Source organism: Ictidomys tridecemlineatus, chromosome 4 (assembly GCF_052094955.1).
Source record: "Ictidomys tridecemlineatus isolate mIctTri1 chromosome 4, mIctTri1.hap1, whole genome shotgun sequence".
Classification (NCBI taxonomy): Eukaryota; Metazoa; Chordata; class Mammalia; order Rodentia; family Sciuridae; genus Ictidomys; species Ictidomys tridecemlineatus.
The window spans coordinates 103143597-103164948 of NC_135480.1; positions in this window are offsets into that span (position 1 = coordinate 103143597).

Here is a 21352-nt window from a genome sequence, read left to right on the forward strand (position 1 = left end):
TCATGATCCTTGTCACCAATAGAGATGGAGGAGGAGGGAGAGGAGGAGGAAGGGGAAGAGCAAGGTGGAGGGAGGAGAGGAGGAGGAGGCCAAGGGGAGGAGGAAGGGGAGGAGGAGACAGCTTTGGCAAAGCTGATTTAGTCGTTCACCTGTTCAGAAATCTTCAATGGCTCCCCTTGGTCACCAACTAATTGGATATTTAACACCCTCCAAGTTCTAGCCCCGAGGCCTTTCCAGCTGTCCTGGTGACTAGTCTCTTCATTCTGTGAGTGAATAATCTGGATCAAATGAACGGCTCTAGTCTCCACACCCCACATTTGTGGCAGAATGTCTAGCTGTACTTCCTAGCATTAAGTTCACTCTTACTACACGAAGGGCTGGAACCCCTTCCACCCTACAGGATCTCCCCCTCTCCCCAAAGCATGGCCCAAGGAAAATACAGTACTACAGTATTTTCCTTGGGCCATGCTTCAGGGCAGCTGTCATTTGCCTAATAAATTCACATTGGTCCGAGGAGTCTTGAAAGTTCCTTGCGATTGGCGAGCTGTATGGGACCCCTGAACGAGGGGATGCTCATTAACCAAAAGACATGGCTCCTTGTTTTATGAAGAGCATGTCCAGCTGGGAAGACAGACTGTCAGTGAAGGATTAATTCAGCATTTATGACAGTACCAACTACTACTGCCAAGGGGCTCGGGGTGCTCCTGGGAGGCACACCTATCCTGGGGTTGGGGACTATCTCTATGTTTAAGGTTAAGATTATCTAGACAAGGAGAGCAGAGCAACATTTTTATTTTTATATTTTATCTGAAAGAAAAAGCATTATTAAGGGGCCTTAGAGATCATACACAGGTTCTGGAAATCTCCCCTTGGTAGAGTTAGAGTTTAAAGAAGGAAAAAAAAAATTAAAGCAAAGAGTGGGAATGGGGACAGAGCCACATGACTGGAAACCAGTAAATGAGTTGGGCAGCTGCTATGGTTCGAAGGTCGCCAAGACCCAGGTGTTAGAGGCCTAGTCCTCCACACAGTGTGGGTGGATGGATCTTTAAGGGGTGGGACCTAGTGAGAGGTTCTTAGGTCAATTGGGGTTGTGCCCTCAAAAGGGATTATGGGACTCCAGTCTCTCTGGCTTCTTATGTCAAAATGTAATCTCCTGCTCCCACTATTGCAATCTCTCATGATGTGACACAGCCCAGAGAGCCCTCTGAGCAGATGCCAGCATCATAACCTCTAAAACTGTGAGCCACATAACCCTCTTTTCTTCACAAGTAGTCTGCTTTGGGTATTTAATTCTACAACAAAAAGCTGAGAAATTAAGAAATATTATAAGAGTTTAGATTTAAGGTGATGAATAATCTAGGCTGGAGAGAAGAGATTGGATAAGAGATAGTGAGGAAAGAGAATGGCTAGAACTTAACTTCCAATGGGCTGTGGGTTGAAGAAGAGAGAAATTCAATGACTCAGTTTTCTAGGCTCTGGATAAATGGTAGGGTCATAACCAGCAAAGGATGTTTTAGGAGCAAGAATAAATGGGAGGTAGGTCAGAAAAGGAGTTCCATCTTGATTTGCACTGAGTCTGACCTACTGAGAAGATATTAGAGGGAATATCCCAGCCCTGTCATGGGACCTGTCATGGTGTTCTTTATAACTGCTCCATCAAGGTACAATTGACATAAGAGCAACTGCATATATTTAAGAGGTAGTTTGACAAGTTCATATGTGATGTGTGTGTGTGTGTGTGTGTGTGTGTATGTGTGTGTGTGAGAGAGAGAGAGAGAGAGAGAGAGAGAGAGAGAGACAGAGACAGAGACAGAGACAGAGACAGAGAGAGACAGAGAGACCATCACCACAGTAAAAATAGTGCTCTCCCCAAGTTTCCCCCAGCACAATTGTAATCCTTCCCTCCCACCTACTCCCCAGGCAAACCCTGATCTGTTTGGATTATGTTGTGTTTTCTAAAGTTTTACCTAAATGAAAGTGTACAGAATATACGTGCCTTCTACAGTCTTTTGTGTGTATCTTTTTCATTCAGCATAATTGAGAATCATCCATGTTTTTGTATGTTTCATTAATTCATCCTTTTTATTAATGAATACTATCCTATTGATTGACTACACCACAATTTATCTATTCCCCTACTGATGGGCATTTGGGTTGTTTCCAGTTTGGGATTACTAAAAATAAAGCTGCTATGAGCCTCCTTATACAAGTCTTTCACCTGGTGGAAAAACATACATTTTCTTCTCTCTTGGGTAAATACCTACAGTGGATGGTGTATACCATGGTTTCCATAGCCCAGTGAAATTCTGGCACTGGTTACTTGACACAGATGCCACAGATTAAGGGTACAGTCTCCAGAAAACTGTCCTCACTTCATAGGCCAGCTGAAGTTTGGGGATTCCCGAGTTCACCTGCACTTCTTACCAATGGCTGCTAATTCAGAGGTTCCCACAACCTTTTCCAGCTTGATAATTACCTACACTGATTTATAAAACTCTGGAAAGCATCCATTTATAGATTTATTATAAAGGATACAAGTCAGGACCAACTAACCAAATGAGGAGACGCTCTGAGTGAATGCAGAGCTCCCAGGTCCCCTCCTCCCAGAGTCAGGACACGTCACTTCCCCTGAACACCCCTGTGTTCCCCAACCAGGAAGCTCCGCTGAGCCTCAGAATCCAGAGTTCTTCCTGGGATCTCGCTATGTAGGTGGGATTGGTTGAATCACTAACCATGATTGATCTCAACCTCTAGCTCCCTCTCCTCCCTGGAGGAGGCCCTCTACACACTTGGTCTCTCTGGCATGAGCTGCCCCTTCCTGAGTCATCTCCTTGGTGATAAACTCAGGGTGGTCCATGGACCCCCATGAGTCACAAAGACACTTCTATTCATTTGGGAGATTCCAAGGATTTTTAAGTTCCCTTCCAAGAATCAGGATCAAAAATCAGCTAAATTCTTTATTTTATAACCATGGTGTTTATGTTCAATTAATCTTTAATTAATAAATTAATAAATGAATACATGCATAAGTGAATGACCAAGAATAACTTTTCAGTTGCATGTCACTAAGTTCAGACCAAGTAAAATGTTGGCTGTCATATGGGAAAAAATAATTGACAGTGTCAAAGAATGAAAGAAGAGTTTTTAGGTGTTCAACAACCAAGAGTTAGAACCAGGACATGAGACCATCAGAAATCTGTCTCTTCATCTGTGTCTCATTTCTATTTGTATCTATTTCATCTGAAGAAATCCCACGATACCCTGCCAGCTTATATTCTGCCCCATGGAAGGGAACTAATATAAATCAACTACTCTTGATTCATAGCTTTATTTCTCTTAGCACAAATTTGTATAAGTTTCCAGGAAGCATTTGAATTGGTCCTATTTGAATTATGTGCTAAATACTTGGACCAATCATTGTCCCAAATAAGGGGGTGACTGTCCAGGCCTGGATCACATGCCCGTCTTTATGATCTGCTACTGTGATTGGCATGCCAAAGGAGACCATGAAGATGGGTACGTCCCCAAAGGGAGAAATGAAAAATAGATAAACAGGAGACATCTACATCGTTTCATGTCTACATAATGCATTAATATTTAGAAAGGGGTTTCTACATACATTGTCTTGGTAAGGAATCTTGGTAAAAATAAAGGTTCTAAACGAAAAATGTGAGCTAAAAAAAAAAAAGTAACTGAAAATTGTTAACAATGACTAGATCTTTTAATCATGGGTCCAGAAAAATGTGTGTTTGGTTTGTTTTTCATTATCCAGACAGCACATTTTTTCCATATTCTTCCATCAATTCGTTTACCTACTAATTGAACGCTTATAATATGTTTGTTATGGGATCCAAAGATGAACAAGACGGTGTCACTGCCCTTGTGGATCTTCCAGTGGGGAAAATGGACCAGGAAGGCTAACAGAGCTATGAAAGAAATAAAACAGGTTAGCAGGATTGGGGACACTTGGGTAAGTGATCAGGGAAGGTCATTGGTCCCAAGAGTGGAATGGACACCACTGGCTTTGGCTGAGACTTGGGAAAACAAACTCTGCTGCTCAGCATTGATGCTAATGGCTGACCACAGCCCACCCAGAACACCCACCACAGCCTCCAGGGCTATTTCTAACTCCTCAGTGATGAGTGTGCCAGGCTTGAAATGCGGAGGAAACCAGGAGAACAAATGAGGAACCACCAAAACTGCAGCCTGAATTCCTTAAATATAACTAAGGATGATATTTCAGACTCTTCGGAAAAGAAATTCATGGATTCTCCCTGGCAATGGCAACTATTTTCACCTGGCTAGGGTAGTCCGCGGAGGACCTTGTGTGGTCTTCCCAGGGGCAGGAACATGAACTAACTAGGGTCTGTTCCAGCCCTAACCTTTGAAGTTGTGATGAAAACCAAGCCCGTTCCTGGCTCTTGATACAAAGAGAACATAAAGAAAGCAACATTCCCATTCCTTTGGGAAGCCGGCCCAGTCTCTCCGGTAGCCAGGAAGTCATGTAATATATCCATGTCAAAACCAGTGACTGCTCTGGGAGATTATCAAATTAAGATCTTTCTATCGAAATGCCTACTGCTATTGATTAAAGAGCAGACACCAAAAGCAGACCTCCCCTGGCCCTGTGGTTGGATGGATTTATGTTCTCGCTGTGTCTGAACCTTGAGCTAGAACACATCTGGTGCCCCTGGGAACTCCAGCCTCGGACAGTAAGCAGAGCCCTCTGTTCTTCTGGAACATTTCCACATCAGCCTCTGTGAGGGGTGGAGGGCTTGCCTGACTCCAGATCTGAACTTCCTGAGCTTTCTGTGTGCCCTGATGTTCCCACCCTTTCTGAGTAGCAGTTAATGTCACACGCAAAGCACCCCAGAATACAGAGCTGGTCATACTAAAGATTCCCATCACCTGACTGAACAAATTAATGGTATATTTCATGATTTTGCATGTGATGCTCTTTGTATTGAAGAAAAAAAAAACACAGAAAGTGATTGAAATTGACCAGCTGGTCTAAACTATTATAAAATAAATATATTTTTCCTTCTACCCTTCAAAAATTCATGGCTGGGGCCCTATGACAGAAGACAGGATAATAAGAGAAAAAAAAAACATACAAATGTGTTTAATCTGTGTTCTTCACAAGGAAATAAAGATCCAAAGAATTAGTTAAACCGGTGTTTATTACAGTGGTTTTGAGGGAGAGTGGGCAGTTGTGGAGAAATGTAATGAGGCAGATGATGAGGTGGGGTCTTCCCAGGGGCAGGAACATGGGGGGTGGGACTCAGCAAGTTCTGTCTGTCCAGACTCTTGTCTGTGTCCACTCATGCCTGGAAAAAGGGACGCTCCTTCCTTCCACATATAGGAAGGGCATCTCACATCAGAAAATGTCCTTTTTCAGGGGAGGACAGGGAATCCTTCCTAGGTTTTTGACCTGCTTCAGGGGAGGTGAGAGGGGAAGGCCAGAGTGATCCTCCTACTCCTGGCCATTTCTCAGATCCCTTCAGTTTAGGATATTCAATCTACAAAGACACTATGCTTTGGGTGGCAGGTACTGCTCAAGCATTCCCACATTCCCTCCAAAGGCCCAGTTCCATGTCATCTCTGTGAGCTGCCTTGAGTCCCCTTGAGTCTGCTCCTTGAGTCCCCAGGCCCAGCCAGTCACATTCATTCCGGGCGGCTTTGCCCCTAGGTGGCATTGTCACGTGGTGCTGCAGTGTGCACGTGTGTGCACTTGTCTTCTCCAGGACTTCAAGTGGCCAGGGAAGAAGCTCCACGTTGCCTTGATCTCAGTCTCCCGTGTGCTCTGCACGGAGACTGGCGGAGACTAGAAAGTCAGAGATGAGTCATTCTGTGAGAGGATGAATGGGCAGACCGGGCCTTCCCTCACTTTGAAATCTCTATGGCACTGGGTTACAGGTTTGAGAATCTGGATCAGAAGCTTGGCCTGGTTCAATGGTATGATGGTCTCACCATCCAATCAACAGTTCCCCCACGCCTGCCCCATGGTGTGCTTTCTCTGAGAAAACGTCTCCATTCCATTCCCACTGGGAATTGCGTAGGAAGAGCCAAAGGTACCAACAGAACCACCAGCCGTGGGACCCAAACTAAAGACCTGAGTGAGATGGTTAAGTCATGAAAGAGACAGTGTGCCTTCAGCTGACCTGCCGGACCAGCCTTAGCGATCAGCGGGGGAGCAAGAACATGGCCAGATCCCTCACTTCTACAGGGGAGCCCCTCTGAAACGACAGTGGGCAGGGTTTGGGCTACCGCTATTGGTTCCCATAGGAAAATTCCAAGACAGGGAGCATGGAAGAAGGAACATAGAATTCCTTTTCACACTTCTTCAAACGGGCTCTGACTTCTCTCACACCAGCACCCCTCTTCAATCTGTGTAGACTGACTGTGGGACAGTCCTGTGTGGAGGCTGGGATCTCCATCAGCCAGGGGATTGTGGGAGTATCCTAGTATTCTGTTGCCAGGATACTGGTCAGACCACCAGGAATGAGGTAGAGGCTTCTCCAAGACCTGATTCCAGGCACCGTGATGTCAGTAATTAAAGCTCATTCCTTCCTGACATCAGCAGAGGTCGGTGGTCTCCCACGGAGTAAGGCCAAGCAGAGGCTGCAGGCTGCAGGCCTTTCCTCCCCGAGGGTGGGAGGCAAAGCCAGGTGCAGGAAGAGCTGAATTAAACAATGTCCTGGGGGTGAGAGGGGCGGCTGTGATACAAGGAAATGCTCAATCTGACAAAAGGAAAATCAAAGCCCCAAATGATCCCACAGGGAGGAAAGGTGAGCAAGGGGGAAATGAAATGGAAAACACTGGCAAATTGGAAATCAGGCCCAGAGATGGAGGAAAAGAATTGAAATGCTCTGGAGCAGGGAGGCAGTTCCCCAAAGAACTGGTTCTTTCCAGAGAGGACCTGAGATCCCGCAGGTCTGAACTTCATCTCCATGGAGTCAGGGGAACCCACCTGCTGCTGCTTCCTCAGCCCAGAGATGGCCCAAGCCAAGACCAAAATTTCTTTCATTCTGCATGAAGGCCAGTCTGGCAGACCCAGTCACCTCCAAAGATGGGTGGACTCTCTTGCATATGATGATGTCCTGGTAAGGTATAGAGCTACCTGGCTACTCTGAGACACTTCCACACTCAACTTCAGTGATGGGGGCCGACACATACTGGACAAAAATACCAGAATGCAGGAGTGGAGGCCAAAAAGTTCCATGTCTAAAAGGCTCTCTGTCCTTTGAGAGTCCACTGGGGATTCAGCAATGTCTCCATTTGAAAGACAAGGAAGCACGTTTGCAAACGGATGTTCAGCTGGAATTCTATGCAAGATCTCTCCCCACACTCACCCTAATTTCCTGGGACCCCATAGCACAGCTTTTTGGCTCCTTCCAGCCCCCTCACATGACTCAATCTCTGACTTCGGCCCTTGGAAAGGTCTTCTTCATCCTCTGGCTCTCAGCTTCCTCCTACACGTGGACCCAACTGCCTCCCAGGTCACCTGGGCACGCTTCCATCATTCGCACTGTCTGTACCCGTCTCCTCTGGGCTGCTTTGTGAATGTCATTAGGCTCATTCTCCTGCTTCCTTGATCCTGCCTTTTTCTGAGGGCCTCACAGGAGCTAGTTTGGGCCTCCTCTTCTTCTGAGGCTTTCTGTAAGTCCAGCGTTCTAGAGAAGCCCAGTGCTCCACCAGCTGAGTGACTCCTGGAAGTCTGATCTCCACCGGTGGGACAGATTTTTTCAGGGCTAAATTACTTTGGAGCAGTATCCATGATGTCACCTTTATAAACCCAAATGCCGAGCCCTGAGCTGTCCGTGTTACCTACTAAGTCTCCCAGGAGGGGGTCTGACTTGAGGTGGATCTCAAATATTCAAAGGGGACTAAAAACTCTGCTGTGAGGAAGTAGGACTTGCTCTGCTTGGAGAGGGAAGCCCTGCTAACCTCCTCCCGGCTTGGGTCTGGCTGCCGTGGGGAAGCATGAGAGGCCTGGGCTCCATGGGGGGCAGAATGAGAACCCAAGTGAATCATCCCAGTGTGGACATAATTCAGCTCAATGGAAGGAAAGCAGTGGCACAGTCCAGGGGACACTAGGTCTTGACACATGCTGAGCATCCTTTTAAGAGAAAGGCACAAATGGAATGAGGACCAATTTGTAGAGTTTGGCATGGAATGGGGACAAGAAGACAGCATCAGATGGAAAGGGTATACCAGTGTACCAGAGGACCTTTGAAGTCTCTCCAGCCCTGAGAATCTGACCATTACTATGGAAGATCATGAGCCTCGACAGCAGGAGACTTACTTCAAAGACCTCCAACAATATTTACTCTAATCATGACACCAGAAAATCTGGAAAGAAGTCCAGAGGTCATTTTCTACAACCTCCCCAGCCCTGCCCAACGGCATGAAGTTTCTACAGGGCCGCAGCCAGAGGTGGTAGCAGGTTCTATGTGGCAGGTAGAGAGGAAGGGAGCTTTCTGGGTTGGGTGTCAAACTCCAAAAATGTTGCTGAGAGCCCCACCATCAGCTCAGGATCTCTCCAGATGTGCTCCCCCGTGCTGGAGGGAGAGAGCTTGGCGAGGGAGCCCTGCTCGGCTGGAAGCAGGGCCGCAAGCCCATTGCATTGTGGAGCTGCCTTGCCAGCTGCTCAGAGGGGAGGGGCTCGCAGACAGACTGAACCTCTGGAGGGGCGCAAGTCACTCTCAGACAAACACAGGCACTCACAGAGTTTCCTGCGCTCATGAGCTGTTTGGAAGCTCCTGTCACACGCACTTCGAGCAAAGAGAAAGGAGGCGAGTGGGAATGACGGCTGCGATGGAGGTTGGGCATGTTTCCCCAACGCTGCCGCTGCTCTATAATTCTCCTCCTTCATTGCGGAAGCTTCCTTTCAAAATAATTGGGGAGCCGTGTGACTCATGATCACAGTGCTTCTGCTCCCCAAGGAGTGAGCAACCGGTGGGCTTGCCGCCGGGCAGCTGGGGGGATTCGCGCCTGGTTGGGGGTGTTCCCAGACCCCTCTGGGGCGCAGCATGCTGGCTAACACAGGCCTCTGAACCTCAGATGCATCTGGTGAGCTTTTCACTCTCTGCACAGGTGGTTGGCATCCTGTGGGCACAACCGTAGGATCTCAGAGTGGGCACGGGCCAAACTGTCCTCCTGATGATGGAACAAGAAGATTAACTGGGCTGGGATCCCATTACAGCGAAGTCTGTGATACTGATTAACTCCTGCTGTGACTTTCCCTCGCAGCCCCGTCCCTCCAAGGTCTGGCTCACATGTCAGTCCATGGCCCTCATCATGCAGGCTTATCTCTACCTCTGACTCACAACGCACAGGCGTCTTGTTCACTCTCCCTGTAGATTCTATGATCCTGGAGGGTATTCTCTGAGCCTTATTAAACCTCCAAGTCTGTGCCCCAGGTTACAACGTGCTCAAGGACAGGGCAGGGCTGGAACCAGGTGAGCAGGGGAGACCCCAGGGTGTGAAATTCAAGGAGGTCCATACTCTTGGGCTCCCACATGCCCAGACCAGCCCCTGAGAATGAGTGCTTTCTAATGATTTAAACCGCCTAGCAGGCTCACTCCAGTCCTAGCCCTGGGGAAATGGGAACGGGAAGGAAAGAATATTAATTGCTGAGAACCAACCAGGTAGAGGCACTACATTATTTCATTTATCCTCAAAGTAATCCTATAAAATAGATACTGACACCCTCATCTATTAAACATGAAGGAACTGAGGCTTGGTACGGGTTTGTGCCTAATTGATGGTCCCAGAAGGAATACCACGGAGCCTGAACTTGAACCCCAGATCTTCCTACTGCCAAAGCCCTGCTCACGGTACTACACCACACCGCCTCCAGCAAGAGTATGGCTGTGTCCCTGGCCAGGTAACCGTGCCTCGGAAAGGAAACTCTTGGAGGGCACTGAGGCCCCGCTATTCTAGACAGGAAGAGGGCAGGTGGTGTTCTGCCCAGTGCCCCCAGATCTGGCTCCGTAGGTGTGGCTGGAGCCTGGGAATCTGTTTACCGAGATCTGCAGCTAGTCTCCGTGTACAGGTGGTAGGGACATCGCCTCCCTTTGCAGCACCTTGTGTCACCTCACCATTTAGAACCAGGAAGTCCTCCTTTAGGTCAGCCCTAATCCTCAGGCATTTTACTGCAAACCCCTTTCCTCCTACCTCGGCCTTCTTGGAAACTCTCTGCATGGGCTTCCAGCCCTGGTGAACAGGCTGCCAAGTCATGCTGCTACTGTTAGCACTCGGGGGACCCCTGGGAGCAGCAGCCACCACTAGAGCAGCCTGTTTGGCCAGTGCCCCAGGCTGCAGGAGCCCCAGTAGGGGCCTGGTGCTGCCCCGGTTGCTCTGCACCGAGTTAGAGAGCGCTGAACGGCAGGCAGATAAGGATGAGGGTCTTTTCTGAATCCCCAGGCACCACTCCTGTGGCTCCCGCCTTCATTTCTATACTCCCTTTCCACCGTGACACCACCAGGGAGTGCAGCCCAGCTGGCCTGGCACCAGGCAGGGAAGGACAGGATGCATGGAGAATGTCGACTAGGGAGAGCTGGTGCCCGGGCCAGCCTGAGGGGCCTCTTGTGCTCCCAGCCACCCCCACCCCTGCAGCAGCAGAGCCAGTGGCAGCCAGAGCCCCAGCCACAGGCCAGACTTCCAGAATGGAGAACAAAGGATCCAGCCCCAGGATGGGTTCCAGGGCGGTGAGATCAGCAGGTGGCCACGTGGAGCCAACCTGTCTACCCAGAGAAGAGACCAGAGGCCCTCCCAGTAAATTGGACTCAGGGGAGGGTTGCCAGCCCCTCCCTGCTACCACCACCCTCATTACGTCACACCTGACCTAAGGCCTCAGGTCACCGTCCTCAGCTGCCCTTCCTGCCCCCAACCCCTCCAGGCCATTCACCTTCCCCGCAGAGCTCCACCTCTGAGCTGGGTTCAACCTGCCCTGCCTCCCTGGCCTGCTCCCACCCTCTTCCGCCTCCAAGTCTGTGCCAGGCCTCGGGAAGATTCTCTGCTGCTCCTCGTGCACCCAGATTCTTCCATCTCCTGCCCACCACCCCTCCCCACCCCAGCCCCTGTGCCTACCTCACACGGTTCTGTTCTTCATCTGCCAACCATCGATTTACCTGCAAGATCCATTTCAAATGTGCCCCCTCCTTCTCCTTCTGTGTCTCCTAACCTTTGACCTCCTGGGGCCCTCGGCCTAGTGATCAGCCATTTGTTTTGCTCCCCTCACGCAGCCCAAGTCCATCTGAGTTCCATGGGGGTGCAGAGCCTGGGTGCAGAGCACTCTACCTGAATCTTCGTATTCCCCCCTCACCCACGGAGCCCCACCATGTCCACAGCTCCTCCCGCACATGAGTGTTGTTAATAGACCATAGTTGAGTCCAGATATGAGATTGTCCGTGGGTTTTGATGCTGCAGAAGTTTCTCTATTTAGAAGATCATCAAAGAAAGGAAGTTCTGCCTCACATCTAGCTTCACTCCACCCTACCTGGGGCCCATTTTTCTTCCTCAGTGGAGATGGAAAGCAGTGGATTATCTTCTCTAAAATAATACCCTTCTCAGGCTGAACACTATCATTAAGTCACCTTTGAGCCACCTTTCTTCTTCAGGCTAAATAATCCCACTTCTTTTCATGTGCCTTCAAAATATTCCTCGCCGCCCTGTAATTAGCTTAGAATTCACTTCTGAATTCTCCCCAAACTCTCACACCCAGAACAAAGAAGAGACTTGATATAAAAGGGAAGGAACTGAACTGAAGGCCTACTGTGTGCCCCAACTCCCCCTGACTACACTTAATCTTCCTAACAACCCACGGGTTCTCGTCTCTTTGCCCCATTTTACAGATGAGGAAACAGAAACTCAATAGGGTAGACAGAGCTTCTCAACCTTCCCACTGTGGACACTAGGGGCCAGATGACCCTTTGTTGAGGGGGAGCTGGGGGCTGTCCTGCACACTGTAGGATGTTTAGCAGTGCCCCTGGCGTCTGCCCACTGGATGCTAGGAGCTACATCTTCCCACAACTGTGACAACAGAAAATGTATCCAGATTTTACCAGATGTTCTGGGGCCGAGGAGGGAGGGCAAAATCACCCCCAGCTGAAAACTACTTTGTTAAAGGAATTTTCCAGAAATCAATCAACTCGTAAGTAAAAGAGTCTAAACTCAAATCTGTCAGCTTCAAGGAATTTCCTTCCTACTACCCCCATACAACCTCCTAAGATAAAGTCTTACCTGGGAAAACAATAGGAGAAAGCCATTATGTTATCTACTTTTATCACTCCCGATCCCAACATTTAATCTTCTATATGTGTCACTGGGATTAGCTAATAGATTACTTTGCTCCAAGTCTAACCCACACTATGTTTACCCATACTCAATTTGAAAGCATTACCTTGGGTCCACTGTGACCACAGGAACTCCCCCGCTCCCAATCAATGGTTCAGTATCATTGACTTCGGTGTTAGCAGAGAAAATAGGAAACAGATGCCCCTCCTCCTAGAGCTAAAGGTCTAACCCGGGGGCTGGATATACACATGAGCAATTCTCACACTTACTGAGAAATGCACAGACCATTCTGCACTGTCCCTAAGCAGGCTGTTGGAAAGTAGGAACACAGCGTCCACCGAGCAGTTGCTGAGACTGAAGATGCCAAACAGTCGGTCTAAGGAGTCAGTTGAGACCAGCCTTTGGCACAGTGAAGATGCTGCCATAAACCGAAGCAGATGAATATTGTGGACAGCAAGTTGTGAGGGGGACGTGTGTACGGATGGGACACAGGGTTATGGAACCAGGTGTCTGTGTGCTGCATTTGCTAATTTGAAACACGAGACCAGCCTGGAGCGGCACTGTCCTCTGAAGCAGCCACCCTGTTCCCACCTCCCCCTCCTCTGTCCCAGGTGTCAAGGGTGGGAAAACACCAGCTTGGCACACAGTGAACTTTTCCACCTTGTTCTCCTGGCATCCACCCCAAACCACACCAGACCTGTGACAGCTCCTGCATTTCCTTCCACCCATCCAAATCTGACTTACCTGCCCTCCTTTCATCCCGCCACCCACTCTCCACCCTGGCAAAGCAGTCCACTGATCTGACCCAAACACTCCCCCTTTCCCATCCGAGGTTCCATTTTCTTCTCCATTCTTCCCAACATGCATCTTCAAAGAGGTTGCTCTGTATCAGGCACCATGGAGGGACTGGAGAGCAGCAGGGGACAAAGCAGGCAGAAATCCTTGCCCTCGTCCTGGGCGGGAGACACTGACATTCTGGTCATGGTTGCCACCTGAATGGTTCCATCTTGAACGTCATAAATTCAGCCCTTCCTTTAGCCTGAGGTCATGTATCTTGCCTCCTCCATGAAGCTGTCCTCTTTCAGCCCAGGCAGTGTCCCTTCTCCTCACTCCCTGTCGACCTGGGCAGGTGTCGCATAGCAGAATCACCTTTTCTTAACCTGGTGTGTCTGTCCTCTCTCCCAACTCAATGTAAGGTCCCAGGAGGGCAGGGACTCTGCTTTATCTCCAGTCCTGCAGCCCCCAGCAGAGTGTCTGGCACTGAGAAGCCATATCAGCATATGAGAAAAATAAGAATAAGAACTCATCTGGATAGCATGCTTTAAAGGGCCAATCATGGCTTGTGAGTACTGAATACCTATCCGCTCATTTGATCCCGACTACAAGCCTATGGAGCCGCTGGGGGCGCACACAGGAAGTGGAAATACAGGTGGAGGTGGCTTGGTCGCGATGGCAGCAGCAGAACGACTAATTCCCAGTGCCAGGGGAGCAGAGCAGGTGGATTCAGAGTGAAGCTTTGGAGCAGGACCCGGACTGGAGTCCTAGCTTCGTCACTTACCAGCTGGGTGACCCTGGGCAAGTGGCTTTTCTTTCCTTGGCTTCGTTTCCTTAACTGTGAAATGGGGACAATTATAGCGCCCATGTCTAGAAGTATCTGACAACCACGTGAACGAACGCAGGCAGCGCACCCCAGCCTACAGTTTGACACTGGAAGCACTCAGCGCGTGGTGCCAGCTGTTTTTATTGCTATTATTATGATGATAGCCCTCTTCCAAGAATCACCCACACCCGCTTCCGGTCCTCCCCCACCCCAACACTTTCTTCCCACCCTCAACTGAGTGGAGGAAAATCTAAGTGCAACGTACTAAGACACACTCTTCCGTTTCTACCTCATTCCTCCTCTTCCAACAAATGAGCTCTGAAACAAAATAGATCCCAGAGCCATCGACAATAGCCCAGACCCTTGGGACCAGAGAGGGGGTGGAAGCGCTGCTCAGGCGGGCGTTGACAGAGCATTGAGGACTCAGAATCCAGGAGGACAGCCCAGGGAGCCAGGCTGCATGTGAGATGGCTATCGTCTCTTCTCTGCCATTGCGGAGATCAGCTGGGCTCTTTCCTGAGAAATCTGATGCTGCTGTAAAAAAAAAATAATAATAATAATAATGCACAGCAGCTTCAAATGTGGGCATAAAGCGATCTCCCTGGGGAAGCGGCTCTATTTATGTCCGCTACTAATACTCAGGGTTCGTTCAACAGCCGTTTCTTTGTGTTGTTCAGCTCCCCAGCGCACGACCCGTGTTCGATCCGTGTTTTGCAGGGGACCAGGAGTGCTAACCTCCCTGCATTTCTCCTCCTTTCACAGCAGTTGGGATCCATGGCAGCCTTCTTCTCCCGGGCTTTCATCTCTGCATCCCTCCATTTCTGCCTGCAGCAGTGAAGCATCAATTATACACTCCAATTATGTGATTATACATATTTTCACTAATTAATAATAATTCTTGCTACGCATCCCGCCAACTCCCGTTGGAGGACTTCAGAGGGCATTTCAGAGGATAACTGCGGCTTTCCCACCTGGGGGGAATGAACTGGGCTCTAGAACTCTGGGGATAAAAGGGAAACTGAGGCACCGCCGTGGACCTTCAGGAAGTCTGTGATAGAGGCAACCACTGAATCTAATACTTGGCTTTGTCTTGGCAGAGGATTTGTTCCAGCAGATGGCCCACTGGATGGGGAGATGGCAGGAAGACGAAAGTAATTTATTAGCCCAGGGATAGTACTTTGTAGGTGTTCATTTGGCTGTCATTAAGGTTCAAAGTTCCTCTTATTTACAGAAATCTGGATGTTTGGGATACACATTATACTATGACTTCTCCTCTTGAGACTACATGTGGGGAAGGAAAGTGACTTTATGATCTAATAAAAGCTTAGCTCTATTTCCCGGAGTCCTATGCAGGAGGGGACTGGTCTGGTATACTCAGGCAGAAGCCTGAAACCCAGAACCAATGAAAACCAAGTGTAGCCCTCAATATCATGTCCATTGTCAAATTTAATCCTCAAAACAAGATCGTAAGGCAAATTTTACTGTCCCCAGATTACAGAGGAATTCAGTTTCTTAAGAGTGACTTATCCAAAGTCATGCTGACTATAAGTGACACAACTGTGACTAAACCCAGGTTCCAGTACATTCCAGAACCTGTGCCTTTTCCACTGTGTCATGTCAATAGCACACCCAATTAGTGGCAGAAGACTCCAGCACTTTGATGCATATGACAAATCCTGAGCTCTTGGAATCAGAGATAAGCCAAACTGACAAAGAGAACAAGACATTCCACACTTAAGCCAAGTCTTCCTGAAGCCAGATTTCATTTTGATTGGGGCACTTAGACAGCAGACCTAGTCATCGAAAAAAAAATCAATCAAAGCAGTTTTCAGACTGAACAGACTGGTCAGTTGATGGACCCCACCAGCCCAAATCAATTCGTTCATCCAGACTGAGTTAAAATCTTGGTGCCAGCAAGTTGAGTGATGTTGAGATTCAGCCGCACACTCAGCTGCAGAGACTGTGCAGAACTTGGTCCATTCTATGTGTGGACCAGCCCCTCCCCCATGGCCCGACTGCAAGGGGCTGGGGACAGCAGAGGTAGCCGGGAGCCCTGAGCCCTCATAGACTTGGAGAGTCCAGGCAGGCTCAGACCTTATGCCCAGGAACAGCAAACCTAATAAAAGGATGTGAGGCTCTGAGTCTGCCACCTGCCACTCTGTCTATCAATGTTTCACCCCAGAGGGATCTGCTCGGCAGGGGAGCCCAACAAGGCAGGAGCAGGGGCCCTGAATCATCCTCAGGTCTAAGAACCCTGCCTGTCACTGGCCCTAGCTGCTTAGCTCTGGAAAAATGACAGAATCTCAGCATTCTAGCTCCAGCTCAGAAATGTAAGCTCGTCTACAGCTCGTCAGTCCTTTTCATAGAACTGATTTGCTGTACTGTGCACTAATTATCTGCATAATCTTCTATTGCCTCTATTAGAGGTTGAAAGAGTTGGCATTAAGATGCTGTTATACACGAAAAGACATACAAATGGTTCATAAGTACATGAAAAGATGTTCAACATCATTAGTCATCAGGGAAATGCAAATTGAAACCACAATGAGATGCCACTACACACTCATTAGAATGGCTACAATTTAAAAGAAAGAAATTGCAAGTGTTGGCAAGGACGCTGAGCTCTGCGTAGCCCTGCACGGCTCCATGAAGTGGACTCTCAGACATTCTCGGGGGAAAGCAAAATGGTACAACAACCACTTTGGAAGAATAGGCAGTTCATTAAAAAGTTAAATATGCACTTTACCCTAACACCCACCAATTCCACTTACAGGTATCTACCCATGAGAAACAAAGATCTGTGTCCACACAAATACCTCTACATGAATGTTCATAGCAGACTTCTTTGTAATACTCCAAACTAAAAGCAACCCAAATATTCATGATCAGTAGGAAAATGGATAACAAACCATAGTGCATCTGTGCAATCAATGGAATATTGCTGGGGGTGGAGGGAGGAACGAATTACTCATACATGCAACAAAATGGATGAATCTCCAAAAAAAATATATGCCAAGTGAAAGAATACAGGCACAAAAGGGTATGTGTTATATGATTCCATTTATCTGAAACTCTAGAAAAGAGAAATCTAATCTCTTATGGCAAGAAAGCAGATCAGTGATTGCCTGGGACCAGGAGCGACCGGGAGATTGAGTAGGAAGGCGCAGCGGGGATGCTTGGGGGTAATGGAAATGTTTATATCTTGATTGTGGTGGTGGTTTCGTGAGAGTTTCATTCATCAAAACTCACTGAGCTCTAAACGCTTAAAATAGGTCTATAAATTATACCTCAATAAAGTTGGGGAAAGGCCGTGGATAAGATTATTACGAACAACCTCAACTTTGGATTTAAATAGATGACTTGGAGTTAACAGCACTTAAATCTAACCCAAAGTTAAAATAGAACGAATGTCAGATAAATGTTCAAAAAGGAACACACACACACACTTATATATACTCAACATACACACGAAGCTTACATGCACTCACAGATACATACACATGCACTCACACCCTCCCAGACATACACACACACACACATGCATACACAGAGACACACAGAGGTCACACATATATGCACTGACATGCTATTATGAGACTGTCCTGGGGGCCCAGGAATTCCTGAAAACTGCCCCTTACGTGTTTTCTTAAAAGGATGGGCTATATACAACAAAGGAATAAGGCAAGACAAAGAAATGTGGTTTTGTGAGCCCTAGCTTTGTTCTCAAACCTACTACAGAGCTCATGTGAAAGGTTCCATTTCCTAGATCAGTTTTCCTTGAAAGGCATAAACCAAATAAGGCCCCATCCCTCCTCCTGCTCCCAACACCTGCACCCAAGTCTCCCAGTGTGCCCTTCCCACCTACGCGGCACCACCAGCACCAACAAGGAGCCAGAGAAGGGCAGTCACCCCTCAGGCGTATTTCACTCTCCAGGGCATCAGCCACTGGTCCCAAAGCCTAATCCAAGTCAGCTGTGTCCTTACTCTAAAACAGGGCTCACAGAACCAAATTCCTTCAGGGCCTGCCAGGCAAAGTCAATAAATGGGTGAAATGGGCCACTGTGAGGCAAGAGGGAGAGGGAGGATTGTGCTTGGCCCAGAAACCCTCAAGTCCTGTATAAGAAGAGCACAAGGCCAGAGCCGTCCATTGTTGGTGTGTGGGAATAGGGAACCAATATGGTCAGGAACGCTGGTTTTTTCAAAAGAAGCCAAAAATTCAGACTTCCATATCAACTTCTTAATTTTAGATACTGGCAGCAATAAAAATATTTGAAACATGGCATGAATCAAGCAAAACACGCCCAGTCAATGCCCGCTCTGGGCAGAGACCATGGCACTGTGTAAGGGCTGTATTCCCTGAAGAAAGGAATGGGCTTAGCCTCCCAGTCAAGGCATGAATCAATTCAACATCCCCAGCAAGTCATTTTCCAGCCCATTCTTAAAATATCCAATGACTGGGAGACTGACCACTCCATCATGGGGCTGTGTGCTCTCCCTCCTGTCCCCTTCAGCTGGCTCTGATCATTCCTTCAGGACTCAGCCAAGATGTTACCTACTTTGGGAATCAGTTCCTGATCCCTCATGTCTACCTTGGATACTCCTGATGTGTGTGTCCATGTCCCGTCCCCAGATTTCTCTTATCTCAATTCGGTCCATACTTCAATACATATCTATCTGTCTCCCCCAGGCTGAGAGTTCCTACAAACAGAGGTTAAAAAACAGTGGTTAGCACACATAGTAGGTACATCAGCTAGCATTTTCTGATTACAAGTGATAAAAAATTCCATCAGACTCCATTCAATGCTCAGGAAATGTATTCTCCATATAAGTGACCAGGAAGCATAAGTCAGACTCGGGAATGACTGAGTCAGGGGTTCATACAATGTCAACCATGCCTGTCTCACCAGTCTCTCCTCTGTACTCAACTTCCCTGTCAGCACCCAGGCAGTAGCAAGATGGCGGCCAAAGAGAGCTGATCCCAAATGTATTTGGATACCTCCTGAATAATCCCTTTTATAGATGAGTAAACAGAGACTGGAAGATGTAAAGTAGCATGCTCAGGGTCACATAGCTGTGAGGTACAGAAGGGAGGAAGCCAAGTAAGCTGTTGGCCTCCAGCCCGTGCATTGAACACCATGCAATTGTGCCTTTTTCCTAGTTAGCTCCAGAAGTGGCCTCTTACAGCCAGGCAACTTTGGTTTAAATGGTACAATTACAGGTGGCTGGGAGAGATACCACCCTCCTATCCTCCACCTGTGATGTCGTCGACAGAACACAGAGGTGGAGGGAGCAGAATGATGTCAAAAAAGAGAAGTGCAACAGGGACACCCATCCATGGCACACCTGGATCTCAGCCACTGGCAGAGTGGGGTTCCCTGTCATTTGGTGTGATTTCTGAGCTCTTCCCTGGCCACTGTCCTCCAAGACCACATTCCGTATGGGCAATGGGGAAGATGTAGCCTTTGGAAGCAGCTCTCTACCTGATGGGGTAGTGAGACCCACCAGTTGATTTCCTTGGATGATGAGCATCTTAGATAGGGTATTGGACAGATGGGTGTCTCTCGTACTGAATAATTTGTGAAGTTGTTGGTGTCCACCTTCTGTCTGCTCCATAGTTGCACCTGAAGCCCCACTGTTCCTGAACCATAGTCTTTGAATGCACCATCTGCCAGTGCTCTGACCAGGCCCCCAGCCAACAGCTAGCTGGTCTCCATCTTGACCCCACATCCCTCAGGAAAAACAATGGCCTGGAGGCTGGGAGTAGAGCCTTGGGTTCCTTGATCCCAGCTGCTCTGACAGGGGGCTCATCACAGGGGGTGACTGGGAAAGGTTTAGAGGACCCATATGTTTCTGGGTTGCCACTCTCCTATCTTCTTGGATGCTACTTTTAGTTGGGAAAGATCCTTTAGCTTTCTAATTGTGCAGGTCTCCACATTTCTGATTCTCAGCTGTTATGGATTTCAGGTCACAAGTAGGGAATGGAGGTCTCAGGAGATCTCACCAGGAGCCTAATGTAAATGTGGCCTGCTTTCAAGAAAGCCATATTCAACCTAAGCTTGTCACCATCTACAGGACCTTACTAAAGGTCACTTCTATTTAACAAGGACTTCAACCTTTCAGCCCAGGATCCATGAATCCTCACCACCCAGTGCTGCCGCTCAGCCAGCTCCACATGTGTGCTCTGGGACCTGTACACCCCCACTCCTAGAACTAATATCTTCATCCATTTTGTTCAAAATAACAAAGGAAACAAAATCAACAGAAGTGAATATAAGCGTATGGCCTCATAGATGTGAGAGTGCTGAACTGGGGCTCCAGGAACAGCTAGATCCAGGAGCTCATGCAAGCACGGGTGTGGTTTTTTGGTTTCTTGGGTCTGCTGTCTTCCACATTTTGTTTTCTTCTCAGGTGTTCTGTGGTTGTGCATGGATCCAGACCCCCCACATCCTCACCAATTATTATCCAGCAGGTTAAAGCTAGAGCTTTCTTCTTCAACAGTCAAAGAAAAACTCCAAATCCTCTCTTATGGGTCTAAATTGGTCATGTGTCCATCCTTGAATGAATTACAGATGATCCCTGACTTACAGTGGTTTGACTTACAGGTTTTTTTTATCTTAACCATGGTACAAAAGCAATACACATTCAATAGAAATCACACTTGGAATTTCGCGTTTTGATCTTTTCCTGGGAGAGTAATGCCATTTGATCCTCTCTTGTGATGTTGGGCAGGGGCAGAGAGCCGCAGCTCCTGGGCAGCCCTGTGAACACGAGGGGAAACAACCAATGCTCACACTGTGTTCTGCTGCCAAGATGGGATGTTTCATAGGTTAAGTGTACTCAATGCATTTTCAACCTAATGGTTTTTTCAACTTACAATGGGTTCTTCAGTACATAACTCCATCCTAAGTCAAGCCAGAGAGATCCAGTGCTCTGATTGGCCAGCAGGGGTCACATGCCCACCTAGAGGCAGAGTCAACCTTACCCAAAAGACATGGGGTAAGAAAAGGGGACCTCTTCAGAAAGAGACTGGAGTGTGGCCATCTCCTACAAGATGACCCTCCTACACAGATACAGAGGAAGAGATGCTCAAGGTGAGGTGCTGGGGAAGGGGCACAGCTTCCGTGTCCTCTCTGGATTTGTGGTCTTCCAGGAACCTCCTACAGGATGGGGTAGACAAGAAGTCTACATGATTGGTGCTCAGCAGATATTCATCTTGTGAGTGAACAAATGAGTAGCCAACCCTCTCACCTGAGCAGAAGAGCATTCTGGAAAGAAGGAAGACAGAGCAGTTTTCTTCTTTACTCAAAGAAGAGCTGGAGATGAGAGCATTCACACGGGTGTATGCCCCTCCGTGGCATGGGATTACCCACGTCACTGAGGCAGTAGGCAAATGCTGAGCCCTGAGGATCTGCCTACAGGTAGCCAGTTCTCAATGGTCTCTCCTTGAATTAT